Raw genomic sequence first — 15,893 nt, 5'->3', positions numbered from 1 at the left:
CACTCGCTTCTTGCTAATGGAATCTGGGAAGTATCTGGGATGTCATATTTGGAACAAAACTTTACTCCTAGGCTTACACACACACACACACACACACACACACACACACACACACACACACATACACACACTCCCCTGTAGGAGAGGAACAGAAAAACAGCGTTTCCACTTCATACTTAGATTTCTTTTTACTATTAATATTATCTAAGTCTACATCTTGTTAAGGTAAAAAACATTTTTCTGTGGTGTTCAGCTCACTTATAAAAGCATGGTTTAACACTATTAGCTGTTTTTTTTTAAACATGAAACAGTCTGTACATAAACATGAGGAAAAGGTCAAGGTCTCCGGCAGTGTCTCAGGAGGTGATTGTGATATAGAGGCTAGGGGACGTTCAACAGTGTACACACGTGTACACACATACACCCACACATGAACATCCACCACCCCAGCCACGTTCCCTTCCCCTCTGAATAATCAGTTCTTCGATTTTGGGTCCACGTCATGCTGCTAGCAGGCCAAAGAGACTGAAAGGAGGCGGCAGTCCAAACCAGAGGCAGCAAAACCGACATCAGGTGAGACTGCGGCCATGCTACTACCCACCCTAGTGAGTTACCAAGCAGTAGAGTCTAGCACCAGACAGAGACCCACTCGTAAACCATACATAGCCTCCTGCCCAAAGCCAGTGGGAAGAAGGCACCACACATCCTCCCAACTCAGCCTACGTGGAGTTATGAGTCTCGTTCACCCTTCAGAGACTTGCCAAGCTCCCGCTGGTACCCAGCTCTTCAAGTGGCACTGCAGTTTTCAAAGACGAAACTCAGAGTCCAACAACTCTGCTGCCTTTCCTGAAATGCTCTCACATGCCAATTCCACCACCATCGCCGCCGCCACCATCATCATCATCATCATCATCATCATCATCACCCCACAAGTCCAATCATTTGCTTTGTGTGTGGTGCGTTAAACCAGAAAGCTGTACAGCCGGACTTCAAACCACAGTGCATGAAACGCATTGTTGAAAGGTAGTGGTCATGCCAGGCGGTGGTGGCGCACGCCTTTAATTCCAGCACTCGGGAGGCAGAGACAGGTGGATCGCTGTGAGTTCGAGGCCAGCCTGATCTACAAAGAGAGTCTGGACAGCCAAGGCTAACAGAAAAACCCCATCTTGAAACCACCACCACCCCCCAAAAAAAAAAGAAATAAAGAAAAGAGAGAGAAAGAAAGAAAGGTAGTGGTCACTAGCGAGGTATAGCCTGTTCCCAGATAAAAAAGAAAGCAACTCCCCCCTTCATTTTTAGTAGTCACAAGACCTACCATTCCCTGGGGGCCCTCTCACTGTTGGGTGTGGATAGACTAGTTTTGAAACACACACAAACATGTGGGATCAACTAGTCTTCTCTCCGTGAAGAAGGAGGAAATGACTCTCCACGCTTTGTCCTTTTATGCATCAAGAAGTATCAGAAGGTTCCCAGCGCTGACCCCAGACCCCCTGAGGGGTGCAGAAGGTAGCAAGTGGGAAGGAGGTGGGTGGGGAGGAGGCGCACCACCCGGTCGGAACAGACGCCATCCCCTGAAGCCACAGAGGTGCCCTCGGGATCTCTCAGAAATGAGAACGCAGACTCTCCACCAGGAGGAAAGGAGATCAGGCCGCGCATGGTAGGGGTACACGCCTGTCATGAGCACTCAGCAGGCTGAGGCAGGAGACTCTCCACCAGGAGGAAAGGAGATGAGGCCGGGCATGGTAGGGGTACACGCCTGTCATGAGCACTCAGCAGGCTGAGGCAGGGGAAGCAGCAGTTTGAGGCCAGCCTCCAATAACATCCACACAAGAACTTGTCTAACACAAAGAGTGATCCCTAAGGAACCAAACGGGGCAGGAAGCACCCATACACATCCTTACTTCCCCTAGCTTTCTCTCCCCTGCTTATGGAAATAACTCCCTTTTCTTAGCGAGAAGCTTCTAGCTTGCTCACCTTTCCTTCTGGTCAAGAGGAAATACTGAGTGCACAGACAGGGCTGAACCCGTCACCAGAGCTAGAAAGAGGAGGGGCACGGGACAGGGCGGAGAATCTATGTGTAAGGACAGGAAGGACCCATAATAGCAGAAGGGCTCGGGCTCCGCACCTGTCCCCAGTCCCTGCCCTCATCCCCAGAAATACCATACATACAACGACTCTCCCTCTGAGATCTCTGTCACTCACTCCTTCTTTCTCTCTCTCCCAACAACATCATGTCTGGTAAATCTTTCTGATATCAGTTTAAAAAAAAAAGCCCAACAGTTCATTCAAGAAGCTGGAGTTTGTGGTTTGTGAGCTTAAAGCTAACTCAAGCTATGAAATGATATAGTTCCTGCCAAAATAAGTAAACAAACAAACAAACAAACAAGCAAATAGAATGACTCCTGATGGCATATTCCCATGCCCAAGGATCAGTTCATCATCCAACCCTCATCAGAGAAGCTTCTCCTTGCACTACATGGGAATTAATAAGAGTCCCGCGAGTGGACAATGCCCAGAGAGTGAGAGACCTCCTCTGGGCACACACCCCCAAATGAGGCATCTTTACCAAACTCACCCTGGCCAAGCCTCAAGGCTCCACCCCTGCCCCTCCCCAGCCTCAAGGCTCCACCCCCGCCCCGCCCTAGCCTCAAGGCTCCACCCCCACCCCGCCCCAGCCTCAAGGCTCCAACCCCTACCCCGCCCCAGCCTCACGGCTCCACTCCCCCACCCAGCCCCAGCCTCAAAGCTCCACCCATCCCTGCCCCGCCCCGCCCCGCCCCGCCCTAGCCTCAAAGCTCAGAAGTCTATGTGGAAGAAGAGGCAGAAAGATTTTAAGATAAGGTGAGCAACTTGAAGGAAGCAACGTCTTCCAGACACCACAGAGTTGATGAACATACGAACTCCCAGAGACTATGGTAGCACGCACAAAACCATCACAAGCAGGGACAAGGGGAGCTGGGAGCAAAGTCCCCCCGTTAGCCAAGAGGCTACTTATGACTGTCAGCTGCTGGGGATGGAAAATCAGTTGTCTTCAACGGAAGGGCCCTAGGTATGGCAAGCAGTCCCTGGGCAGGCCCCATTGCTAGGAGTAGTTGGTCAACACAGGTTAGACTCTGTGTTCCGTTTTGTTTTCAGCATTCTTTTTTTGGTTTGGATTTTTTAAGGGAGAATGAACATGAAGTTGGGGGAGGGAGTGGAGGGAGGATCTGAGAAGGCTTGGGGGAGGGGAGAGAATATGATCAGAACGTTGGGGCTGGAGAGATGGCTCAGTGGTTAAGAGCACTATCTGCTCTTCCAGAGGTACCGAGTTCAATTCCCAGCAACCACGTGGTGGCTCACAACCATCAATGATGAGATCTGTTGCCCTCCTCTGGTGAGCAGGTGTACATGCAAGCAGAACACTGTATTTGTAATAAATAAATAAATCTTTAAAAAAAAAAATATTGTACGAAAACAAATTTGTTTATTTTTCCAGACAGGATATGTCTGTATAATAGCCCTGGCTGCCCTGGAACTTGCTTTATTTGCCAGCCTGGCCTAGAACTCACAGAGATCCATTTGCCTCTGCCTCCCGAGTGCTGGGATTAAAGGCGTGCACCACTACTGACTGGAGGAAAAATATTTTTAATTAAAAAAACTTAAAGTTCCCTAGAAAAGCACTTTTTCAATAATGATAATGTTGAAAATCAAGAGCAAATTTTGCACGATGGTGCTTAAACTTGGATAGAGCACAGTGAAACCGTCACAGGGACAGGCCAGTGGTGCCTCTCGGAAGGCGTCTACTCTTCAGATGTGCTGTCTATCCTCACAGGCCGTAGTCTCTTCCCCAGTGACCTGTCTCTGCTGTGCTGGGGATGAGAATGAATAAGAGAAACTGTTTGTCAATATATTGATAGGACTCTGAATGTGAATTTGTGCCAATAAAACTTTATTGGTACGCTGACATTTGAATGGCATACAACTTTCATGTATGGTGAAAATTTTTTTAATAAGCATTAAAGGTAAAAAAAAAAAAAACAAAAAAAAACCTTTTTAACCAAAGACTGAAAAACAACTTGGACTCCTGGGTTCTGAGGGATGACTCTTGGAGAAACACAGAAACCCGCTCACACAGGAGAATGACTTATAAAAGCCATGATATGGGAGCGCCTGAGTGTCTACTGACGGATCAGCAAAACTTGAGATGTATTGTCAATGAAATCGTAGATACTTGGTCCCTGGAGAGTCAGGGAATTCCTTTGTGTCTGCAACAGAGGTGAGCCCTGGGGACATTCGGCTGAGAAAAATAAGGTGGGGCCAGCATCTAGTCACGAAGACCACAGAGTTCTGCAGGTGGGCGGTGGGGATGGCTGAGACAATATGTGGTTCCACCAAACCACAGGCTTTAAAATGGCCACAATGGAATCCAGGCATGGTGGCGCACGCCTTTAATCCCAGCACTGGGGAGGCAGAGGCAAGTGGATCTCTGTGAGTTCGAGGCCAGCCTCGTCAACATAGCAAGTTCTGGGCCAACCAGAGCTGCAGAGTGAGAGCCTGCCTTAAAACAAACAAACAAATAACAGAACAGGAAGCTGTTTCTGTTACGTATTTTTCACCACTGATTTAAAGTTTCAAACACTTTAAAAAAAAAAAAAAAGGATCAAACAAATAGACGGTGTGTCCTGCATGATCCTTGTACTACAGTGGATTGATCCTTGGCCCTGGACACATAGAGTGGTGCAGTAGACACTCTCCCAAAAGCAAATGAATACAAAGGTATCGGGGTTATATGTGAGAAAAGGGATCAGTGTCCAGGGAAGATCATTCTAGAACTTTATTAAGTATGTGAAGCACACACGCTGAGTGAGCTGGTCGTATACACAGACACAGAGAGACGTGCCAGGCCCTGCCCTGCAGTTTGCCCCTTCTGTCCTGCACAGGAGGTCCAGAGTCACTCGCCTGGTGCATGCTTACCAGCATTGGGGTTGCGCCAGAGTGCCCTGTGGGCCAGAAGCGGGAGGGCAACTCAACCACCCAGGCACTTCCATGGCGCCTCATGGAGGTGCACCCTGCCTGGGGTGGTCAATGATCTTGTCAGGGACAGAAAAGTTCAGTGACTACAAGGGTGAGTTTAATTATACGTTGTCGCTGACTAGCAGTGGTTACGATGGTACAATTATACATGTAATTTATCAGCAAGATACTTGCATACATAATAAACTAAAAGCAAAAAAATAAAAAATGTGAAATTTCAGTGGCAGCTAAAAATATGAAAGCAGGCTATGATGTGGAGCAGACTCGCTCCCAGGCGGGTGTGAGAGCAAAGCGACCCGGGTCTACCCTCCCCGCCCCCTCTCTCTCTCAAAAGCGGGAACAACTCACCCACTGTGACCACGTGGCTTCCATTCCCCTAGAATTCACTCCCCCAGCAGCAAGCAAATCCCAAACCCCCAGTGGTGTGTCAACAATGCTCCCTCACAAAAGAAGCAGGATGGGGCAGCTGGCTGAGGAAACTCGCCACTCTTTCTCAAGTCTTCTGCACTTATTAACCAAGGTCCCCAAGGGTGTCTGGGAGACCACATGCCTGGCAACGTCTTAGGGATCTAGCTTTGGAAGGAGCCAGAGGGGCCTTATTTTTTCCAAAAAACCGGTTTACAGTTTCATCATCATTCTTACTTTAAAAGCAGCAGAAATAAAGAAATGACCAAGCAAATAAAGTGAAAACAGTGAACGTTTCGCACACTCAGTACCGACTTGGAGCCAAGACACTGTGTTAAGTGCACGGCGCGGTAGAACCCGTGGCAGGACGTCGGTGTTATTACGGATGTATAGACGAGAAAATGGAAGTGTAAGCCACTTGGCACATATTCACGCACCCAATGAATGGTAGAGATGATGCCCTGACCCAGGGAATATGGTTCTAAAACTCATTATGTTTGTGCTAGGACCCCAAGTCTAGGGTGATTGCTAGGACCCCAGGCCCATAGTGATTGTTAGGACCCTAGGCCCATGGTGATTGCTAGGACCCAGGCCCACGGTGATTGCTAGGACTCCAGGCCCAGGGTGATTGTTAGGACCGCAGGCCCATGGTGATAACTAATGGGCATCTCTCCCTCCTCTATAACTTTCTCCCTGATGCTGTAGCCATGATCACTGTACAGTCATTTGAAGGTTGATGGTAGAGAGACCTGGACCATGCCATCACCGGGATGACAAGAACATACCATACCCTGCGTCCTCAACAGATAGCTTGGCCCTACCTGGCTGAGGGTGGACCAGTCTAAGGAAATGCAGCTCAGTACATTGGAAGAAAACAGCAGGAGTCTCTACAAACGTTATAGTCCTAGCCTGGGAGACAGGCATCACACAGATGCCCAGGGGGTCTTCTGAGCCTCATGAACTCCTTGACACGTGTGACCTGTCCCTACTTGAGCTGGTCATCCTCTTACTCATACACTGCCCCATCCACCTGTCTACACTTGCCTCTGTCCACTCATTCTCTCTAGTGCACGTCTCTCAACCCAGCAACAGGTGCTTGTGCTGTTGGAGATCTTTACATATATGATATATATTTTTTTTGGCAACAAAGTATCTTTCAACTTCGAGAGATTGCCTTATACAAGTCTTAAACGTGTTTGTCCTCTCCTTGGAGAAAAGAAATTATTAAAAAGAAGAGTTAATAAGAATGCCTGGCTACAACTGCCTATTTTAAATTTTTTTTTTCCCTAGAAAGTTTAAGAGGCTAAGAATGAAGAGATGGTTAAGTGGTATTTCCTTTGGACCAGAGAGCTCACTGTTTTCATAAATGTATGTTGAGACTTGAGACAAAGTCTCCCGCGCCCACTCACCCACCCTACCCTTGTATCATCATCGACTCCTCCATCCATTCATCTACTTATCCATCTAGCCGTTTGCCTATCTGCCCATTCATCTGTGCATTCATCCATTTCCCAATACATTGATCCATCCACCTAACCACCTAACCAACCAACTACCCATCCCTCTGCCCATTCCTTCTTTTTCTCATCCATCCATACATTTATCCCTCACACATTCATCTACCTAATCACCCATTTGTCTATCCATCCACCTGCTCAGTGGAGCCATCTGCTCACGCGTCTACACAACATTCGCCCACCCATCCATCTGTCCTTCTATATATCCACCCATCCACCATCCACGCATCTGTACACCCACCCATCCCTTCGCCCTCTCAAATGCCCATCCAGCCACCCAGCCATTCACCCACCCACCCACCCATCCATCCATCTAAGCACCCACCCATCCATGCATCTATCTATCCACCCACGCATTTTCCACTATTAAGAACATACTATTTATCAAGTTCCATTCCAAGAACTAGGGAAACAACCCTGAACAACACACAACATACCCGTACCCCGACCAGCTCTACCCTTCACTGTGGACAGCAGACCAGAGATGGGTGAAGGTGCTCCCGACCCCCAGATATCACAATGCATTTGAAATCTTCCTAACACAAAGGTGAATTAGCTCCGTTTGCTTGTCTGTTGTTAAAACAAGCAAGAATGTCTCATATGGAAAATGTTAATGGTACAAAAATACACTCCAGTGACGCAGAATCATCTGAGGGTAAATATTGCAGCAGTATTTTTATGACAAAAGCTTTACCCCTCATCTTCTCTGTCCTTGATTTAAATATATACATGTATGTGAGTGCACACGTATCAGGAGTTGAGTATTTCAATATAAATTTTGTATTCAAAATTCTTCCCCTGATTTCAGTTGATTGCATATTTCGAGTCAATGTTGCAGTAGTAATTCTTGTTCTGAATCAAAAATAAGATATTCTCTCCCTCTCTCTCTCTCTCTCTCTCTCTCTCTCTCTCTCTCTCCCCCCCCCTCTCTCTCACACACACACACATACACACACACACATACACACACACACACATATAAACACACACACACAGACACACACACACACACACACACACACACACCTCTAGCCCTAAGCAGCCCCAATATTCATGCCACTTTTCAAGCTGTGTACTTAAAGGGACAATACCCCATTTCTTTTCCTACTGAGGCTTTGGGGGTGGGGCTTAGGACTTGGGGTGGGGACGGAAGGGGGTGGGATTGGGGCCTGAGATGCTGGCTCCAACTCCATCACAGAGGCATCAGGGGTAGAAGGACAACCCTGCCCACTTTGGCTTGAGTGTGTAATTGTTTGAGTACATCTCTCCGACACTACAATAATGTCATCCTTGGTTGACGCAGATCTTAAAGCCCTTTGAAAAGGTGGGATGCTATCAATCACAGGCATGATTAAAATAGGATTTGAGTGGAAGATGCTAAAGATTCAGGCCTTGCTCAGGACTGGCTCTCTGACAGAGGAGGCAGGAAGAAGAAGAAAAAGAACTGTATTTCACCCAAGCAAAGGAGGTTCCATGCGTACTACCTACATATCCCCTTCTCTCAGAGCCAAAGACAGATATGAGGTACCTGAGGCTGCGGAGCCCCCCTCTGAAGTTCCCTCACACTCACAGGGATCTGCCTGTGTATCTAGCACAACAGCTGGATGGGCCTCCAAGAAAGATTGATTGGGTCCTCAGGGACCATGAAAATATTTCCGGATCCATCTTGGTTGTCCCAGTGGGGGAAAGACTTGTGTCCATGGCAGGACAAGTCCAGGGAGGCTGTGAAATATCTCACTGTAAGGACAGCTTCTTATAACGCAGGTTCATCAAGCTCAGCATTACTGGCAGTGCCCAGGCTGAGAAGACCCGTGTCAGACCCAAAGAGGTCTCGTCATAGGTAGAGGTAAAGATAAAGGCTAGAGAGGAGCATCCTGGGACATCTGTCTAATGGTGCTTCCTTTGGCTTTGCCACCTCTCCTGTCTGCCAGCTGACTGAAGCCGGTGATGAAAGAGGAGACCAAATGGCAGGAAATAAAAGCACCTCAGAACCCAATAGCATATTCTTCTGCCTCTTGACCTAAACTATACTTGTTTAATTGAAATCAGAAGGGACCGGAGACCTGGCAATTTATGTTGTTCTTCTTCTTCTTCTTCTTCTTATTCTTATTCTTCTTCTTCTTCTTCAAGGCAAAGCAATCCAGACCCGACAAAAACAAACTAATCTTCCCCGGCAGATCGCCGGCCCTGTCACGCTCTCAACTGACAAATCACAACAGTGCCCACAGACCTGGAATTCGCCCGTCACGTCCAATCACATGCCCTGGATTACTAAGGCAAAGAATTGTGAATTTCATTAAATATGTTAAAGGGGGGAAAAACCAGCTTTGAAAAATAGTAATCCTGTCTTTCAACAAAAATATTATAGGAAGCTATGAATTTGGTAGATCCGAATAGGATGTTGGTACATGTTTTACTAAGGTAATATAATGGCACACTATTATTAGATCACATTAATCATTACTGTGCCAACGGCACTGACAGCCCGCTGAAAAGGATTGAAAGGCCTGGTAATGGATATAAATTACCCATTGTGTGATAAAAGGATTTTTACTAAGAAGGTAAGAATAAAACAGCAAATTTCTAATATAACTGTTGTGTAAAAACCAAAATAAAAGTAATCCACGGTCAGTAATATCCACAAAATCAGAAGTAAGCACTTTCCTCAATGAGATAAAGTCACAATAAAAAAAAATACATATATTCAGTACAGTATAAAATTAATTTCTGAGTGCGTAATTCCACTATCAATTTCCTCTGGTTTATAGAGTGACCTCAGAGATGCATGGTCAGAAAAGGAGGACTGGACTAATTAGATCTGAGGTGAGTTTACAGAAATACTGGGGCTACCTTAAGCGGGTCCAGCAAAAGCATCTGTCTCACCCAAGTTTCTGCAAGCTTCTTCTGCGTAGGGAAAACACTTTGGTTCTGAGCTTGGGGGTCTCAGGGCCGATTGAGACGACAGATTCAGCACTACTCTGGGACAGATGCACCCCAACTTTTAGCCAGCCCACTGGATCATGTAGGAACGTCTAAGAAAGTGACCACAGGTGGCACGCGCACGCACACAGGTCACACCTGGCTTCCAGAAGTGCCAGCTCACTGGTCCCAAACTGCCACAGCCCAGGTGCCACACCATGGTGAGATGAAGCCATCCTTACTAAGCTCTGCTCAGCTGGTGGCTCCATTTGGGATTCAGGGGCAAAGTGTGCTGTGTGTATGTCCATCCCTCCCTGAAGACCTGAACCCCAGGCCCGCCTCCACAGTCCACTGCAACCATCTGAATACAGGGGACTCTGTCTTAGCACAGAAACCTGTGACAATCCTGGCAGGCCTGGATTTCCCCAGACTCACAGACAGACGCCCAGCCTCCACCCTCCTTCAACAAACTATAGAGCTCCAAAGTGGTAGCGGTCCTTACCAGGCAAGTCTTAAAGCCACAGAGTTCTGTCCTCGGTCCAAGGATGTTCTTAACGCCTCAGTGTTCGGGAACTGTAAAAATAAGACCTGTTAGGCAGTCAAAGTGACAGAGACTTCAAAAAGATACGCAAACAGAGCTCATCTGGGGACAACTTGTTGGGCTTCTGGGGGGTGGGGGGGAGCCAAAAAAATATTTGCTAGTTCCAGTGGCCCTTACTCTTTGAGCAGTTTGCCAAACAGGGGCTTGTACGACCTTTGCTGTGATGAGCCAAATTTGCTCAGCTTGTTTTCAGTGGGGGGGGGGGGGGGGGAATCATCACCTGCCAAAGGGGACGGAGGAGACGGGCTGTTAGCTATCTCTCCTCCAGATAGGACAGGAGAGGAAACAGAGCAGAGCAGGCCCCCTTTCCTCCCTCAGTTTACGCCATTCCAGACAGTAGAACAAGTTGCCCGTGCAAATCTCAAGTGGCCGAGTCCGCGCAGTGATGGGGTGGGGGAGGGGTTGTCCTTCGGTGAGTACCTGACAGAGACTTGGGGATGCCGGGTTTGGCATCAGCCGTCTCTGCTGAACCACATCCAGAACAGCGGCCCACTTAGCTCACTAACTTTCTCATTCTGTGTCACAAATGTGGTCAGTCCCACCCAGACAATGTCATCTGCCAGAGGGCTCGGTTCGTGAGGTGTGGCCCAGCCAGCTAGGATACTCCACAAAGGGGCTCCAAGGCCATTGGCTGGATGCTCAAGGTGACCTGCGATCACCAGGCCACTCTCCAACGTTACACCATAACTACCGTCTTACAGAAGAAGAGGCTTTGTATAGGGCAAGGAAAAGTCTTCTCACAGTAGGTGGCATTTCATTCAGCCTGGGGTCACACATACTACTACTACTGAAAAAGGAGGATTTCCCATGGATTTGAGGGTCCTGGTCCGCAAACAAAGATTACAGACAGATTTGGAAGACCAGAGGTGGCAGCTTGGCCCAAGAGGCTGAGATATTTGGAGTATTGCAAGCAAATGCCTCCATTTGACTGACTTCTGGCTACTTGGGAGGCACTCACACACTGCACGCCCAAAGCATCTCTTGCGTCCAGGACTGAAGACCAGTGAGGACACAGCTATTGTGATGAGCAATTTGTTCTTTTGTTGGGGAGAGAGGTTGATTTGCTTAGTTTTTTGAGATAGGGGCTCCCTGTCTATGACAAGCTGGCCTGGAAATCCCTGTGTGACTGTCCTGGCTGGTTTTGTTCTCAAGTTGACACGAACTAGGATTATCTGGAGAGAGGGAACCTCGACGCCTCTATCAGATTGACCTGTCGGCAAGCATTTGGGGCCTTCTCTTGATTAACAGTTGATGCAGAAGGGCCCAGTTCACTGTGAATGGTGCCCTCGCTGGGCGGATGGTCCTGGGTCTTATTTTTAAAAGCAGGTTGAGGAAGCCAAGCAGCTTCTGCTGCAGCTCCCACCTCTCCTGGCCTCCCTGCACGGTAGTAAACTGTAAAATAAAATAAAATAAAATAAACTTTCCCCTTCCGAGTTGCTTTTGGTCAGTGTTTGATCACAGTGATGGACTGAGAGCCAGGACAGAAACCCAGACCACCGTGCAAGGCACAGGCCCCGTGCCTGTACCTCCTGACTGGTTAGTATTAGAAACATTGCCACTATGACTGGCTTCTGTGAGTGGCTCTGTCTGTTTGTCTTGAGACAAGGCTTTCAGTGCAAGCCACCTATAACAAGCGACAACCCCCATCCCCGACTCTTTCTTTCTTTTCCTGTGTCATTAAGCATGAAAATCTAACCAATGAAAAAACAGCACTCAGGTATTAGGACAATGGCTTAGTTGTCAAAGTACTTGTCCCACAAACCGAAGGACCCGAGTTTAATTCCCAGCATGCATATTAAAGGCAGGATGTGGTGCCACACAGGATAATCCCAGTGCTAGGGACACACAGACAAGAGGCTCCCTGGGACTCACCTAGCCTAGCATTATCAATGGTCCTCAGCTGCCAGTGAGAGACCCTGCACCAATAAACAAGGAGGTTGACTTACTGACCTCTGACTTCCATGTGCACACACATGCAGCAGCTGTGCAGCATGCACACACACACACACACAAACACACATACACATGAGTGCACACATGCACAAATGCATGCTGTGCACACACATATGCACACACAAACACACATGCAAGCACACCCATGCACATACACACACGTACACTCACACACGAGTGTACACACGCACAAATGCATACTTGTGCACACACATATGCACACACACAAACACACACGCAAGCACACTCATGCACATACACACATGTACACACACACAAACACACATGCACATGAGTGCACATACACATGCACACACGCACAAACGCATGCATGTGCACACACACATGCACACAAACACACATGCAAGCACACCCATGCACATACACCCATGTACACACACACACACACTCACACACACAGCTTTTCACATTGCAGTCTGTGTGGTCCTTAGTTAGCCCCAAACTGAAAAGTTTCCAAGCTACCCCAGCTCTACAGATCCCTCCGCCTTGCTCTGGGTCCTCCCTATGGTGGGGAGGGGTGGTTGGAGTGGTGTTCAGCCTAAGAGTTTATATCCAGGCTCATGACTTGCAAAATTCTAGGGCTATTCTCCAGGGGCTGTTCACTTAGGAGCTTTGTAAATTCTGATGACAGGAGAACACAGGGAGGGAGACTTCGCAGGGAAGTCCCACACCGGTTTGTCCTCCGGCACCAAGCCATTGATCAGAACAGCCCTGTCTCTCTCGATCTACGAGGGGAGGTGAGGGGAGCAAAGTGCCAGGTTCTGCATCGTCAATTAAGAAAAGGCCCTGCACAACTATGGGGCTATGTTGCCTCCCCGTGACTGATCTGGAGTTTGACCAAAGGTGGGGAGCCGACATGCCAGTGGGCAGATGCCAGGTAAGGCGATGCTGGAGGCATAAGACGAGAAATTGAGTTAGCTCCATTCCCACCTCTCTGAGTCTGCCTAGAAAGCAAGGGCTCCCTGTCTGATGCCATTAGCGTCATTGCAGGTTTGGAAAGGTGACAGCAGTAGACCAGGGATGCCCTCTGGATTCGGGTAAGGAGAAAAGAAAATGTGAGCATAGTGTCCTGTCTGCTTCAAGGGAAGACACTGCTGTTTGAGGGCAGGTGAAGAACTCAGCTTGAGAGCTAGTCTGAGGCATGGTCTAAGGCTGTCCCAGATTACATGGCTGCTTCCTCAGGGCCCTGCCTCCCCACTGCTGAGGGGACACCTGGGAAGGCTGCTGCTGGGAAGACACTCTGTGCAATCCCTATTTGGTGCAGCTCCCACCAAAATAGAGGAGGTGGCAGACTGCAAAGATGCCAGGAAATGGGGCATGGCCGAAAGGCTGGGTGCCTAGCAGCTGCTCCACCCAAAGCAGAGTACTGTCACGGGTATGTTTTGGTGCCCCAAACTCCCACCTACACCAGAGGGAAGACAGGCCTAGGTCAGGGATAAAGCATACACACAGCCATCCTCTGCCACAGGGACCTGAGTGTGAGCAAGTTTAAGAGAAGCTGTCTCCCAGGTACCAACTCCCTTCCGACCAACCATTGCACTCCATGCTCTATACAAGAAAAGCAAGGACAAAAGGGGGACAAGGAAGTCTGCTGTGGGACACAGAAATGGCTCATGGTACGAAGTGATGCCTGGCTAAACAGGTAGGTAGTTGACCAAGGTTGTCAACAGGTGAGAAACCAGAAGCCGAGGGTAGTGAGACCCAGAACGGTAGAGGCCTGGGTGCCCTTGGAGCAGATGGAGCGATAGGCTCGGTAAAGGCAGCTGTGTATGAGGTAGGAATTGTGGAGCTGGTGGCTGTGCCTTTCAGAAAAGAGACACGAGCCAGGCACAAGCCTGTAGTGCCAGGAGGGAAGATGCTAAAGGAAGATTGAGGGTTGGGGACCGCCTCACCTACATAGTAAGAGTCTGTCTCTAAATCTACAGACACGGGATAGGTCCTGTCTAGCACTTCCTGGGTGGCTTGGGTGGGTGCTTTCTACATCCTGAGGCAGGCCCCTGGCTCCTCTGAGGGATGGTAAGAGTAGGTAGGCTACAGAGCTCCGAAAGAGAGCCATAGAAGCAGAAGTGGCCAGAGCAGGATGCTGTGAGGGGTGGGGGTGGGGGGGTGGTCCAGGTAGCTGTGGCTTCAGACATAGGCCTATGCATCCACTTCCTGAGAGTTCTGCCCACGGATATGTCTAGGCTGCACACTACCAGGTGATGCTGAGTGTGCCCACCAGTGAGCTCCATCCTGGTACCTCTGCCCGCCAGAAGAGGGAGGCCAAGTGGCTCCTCTTGGGCGCAGAAGTTCTCCCAGGGCAGACCCATACAGAGTGGAGGCAGAGACTCCTTCACTGGCTTCCTCTGCTGGGAAGAAAGGTTTTTGGAGAGCCAGCTGAATATGTGCAACCTTGAGGCCACAGAAAGGTGTGATTGATAGACTCAAGTGGGGAAATACGAAGGCGTTCACAGACCTGCACATCACCAGTGCCGATGGGATGCCCTGAGGATATGCTACTGAGATGCAGGCTCTGTGCCTCCACAAGTAGAGTGCCTTCCCCCGTGCTCACCAGAGACCTGCTTAGACACCCAGACCCCACTGGAACCCAGCCTTCAAAACAGTCATGTTCCAATAAGAGTAAGGAGCCACAGCCTATTAAAAACAAGGAAATCCCAAACTTTCTGGACAAATGGATGGAATTAGAGATGATCATAATGAGTGAGTTAACCCAGACTCAGAAAGACTCACGTGGTATACACTCACTTATAACTGGACACTAGCCCAAGAGGCATGTCCCATGAAAGTCTTCACTTACCAGGAGATGGGGATAGATGTGAGGACATCTATTTGGGACTCTAGGTGAGAGAAGTATAGGAGAATGTGGAAATAGGACACAGAAGGTTCTAGAAACCTACAAGAAGAACATCATGATGAGCAGATCTGGGCCCAGGGGTCCTCCTCAAACTATGGCACCAGCCAAGGACAATACATGCAGTAAACATCAAACCCCTACTCTGATCTAGCCAATGGACAGGACATTCTCCACAGTTGAGTGGACAGTGGGGTCTGACTCTGCCATGAACTCTGGTGCCCCATATTTAACCACTTCCCCTTGGTGAGGAGGCCTGATGGCACTCTGAGAAAGGATAAGCAGGCTACCAAGATGAGACCTGATAGGCTGTGACCATATAATGGGGGAGGAGGTCCCCCTCAGTCACAGGCATACGGGAGGGGGAAAAGGGTGAAAGCGGGAGGGAGGGAGGAATGGGAGGATACAAGGGATGGGATAACAATTGAGATGTAATCTGAATAAAGTAATTAAATAAAAAACATAGATAAAAAGTGAGGGAAAAAGAGTAAGGAGTCAGCCAAAGACTGGACCAGCTCATGGTAGACTCAGTTTCCACCTTCAGCACTGAGCAACTGGGTTTTCTGTTGGGTTAGTTGGTTGGTTTTTGTTTTAGGTTAATTCCTGGCAAAGG

At 48.6% G+C, this 15,893-nt stretch overlaps 1 protein-coding gene across 9 annotated transcripts in view; it reads right to left on the bottom strand.

Moving 5' to 3' along the window:
- The window catches only part of ZNF536 (zinc finger protein 536), a 478,014-nt gene that overhangs the window by 405,442 nt on the left and 56,679 nt on the right, over positions 1-15,893 (bottom strand). For 7 of the 9 annotated variants that reach the window (XM_084770782.1, XM_084770786.1, XM_084770781.1 and 4 more), the window contains exon 2: positions 10,357-10,427. The exons of 1 other annotated variant lie outside the window; for it this stretch is intronic. The gene's annotated coding sequence lies outside the window, so the exon portion shown is untranslated. Of the gene's footprint in view, positions 1-10,356; positions 10,428-12,327; positions 12,372-15,893 lie in introns of all 9 variants that reach the window. One more of the 9 variants, XM_084770783.1, reaches the window with a different exon arrangement.

Source organism: Acomys minous, assembly GCF_964271855.1.
Source record: "Acomys minous genome assembly, chromosome: 20".
In the NCBI taxonomy this organism is placed as follows: domain Eukaryota; kingdom Metazoa; phylum Chordata; class Mammalia; order Rodentia; family Muridae; genus Acomys; species Acomys minous.
This window is presented reverse-complemented; position numbering and strand designations above follow the sequence as displayed.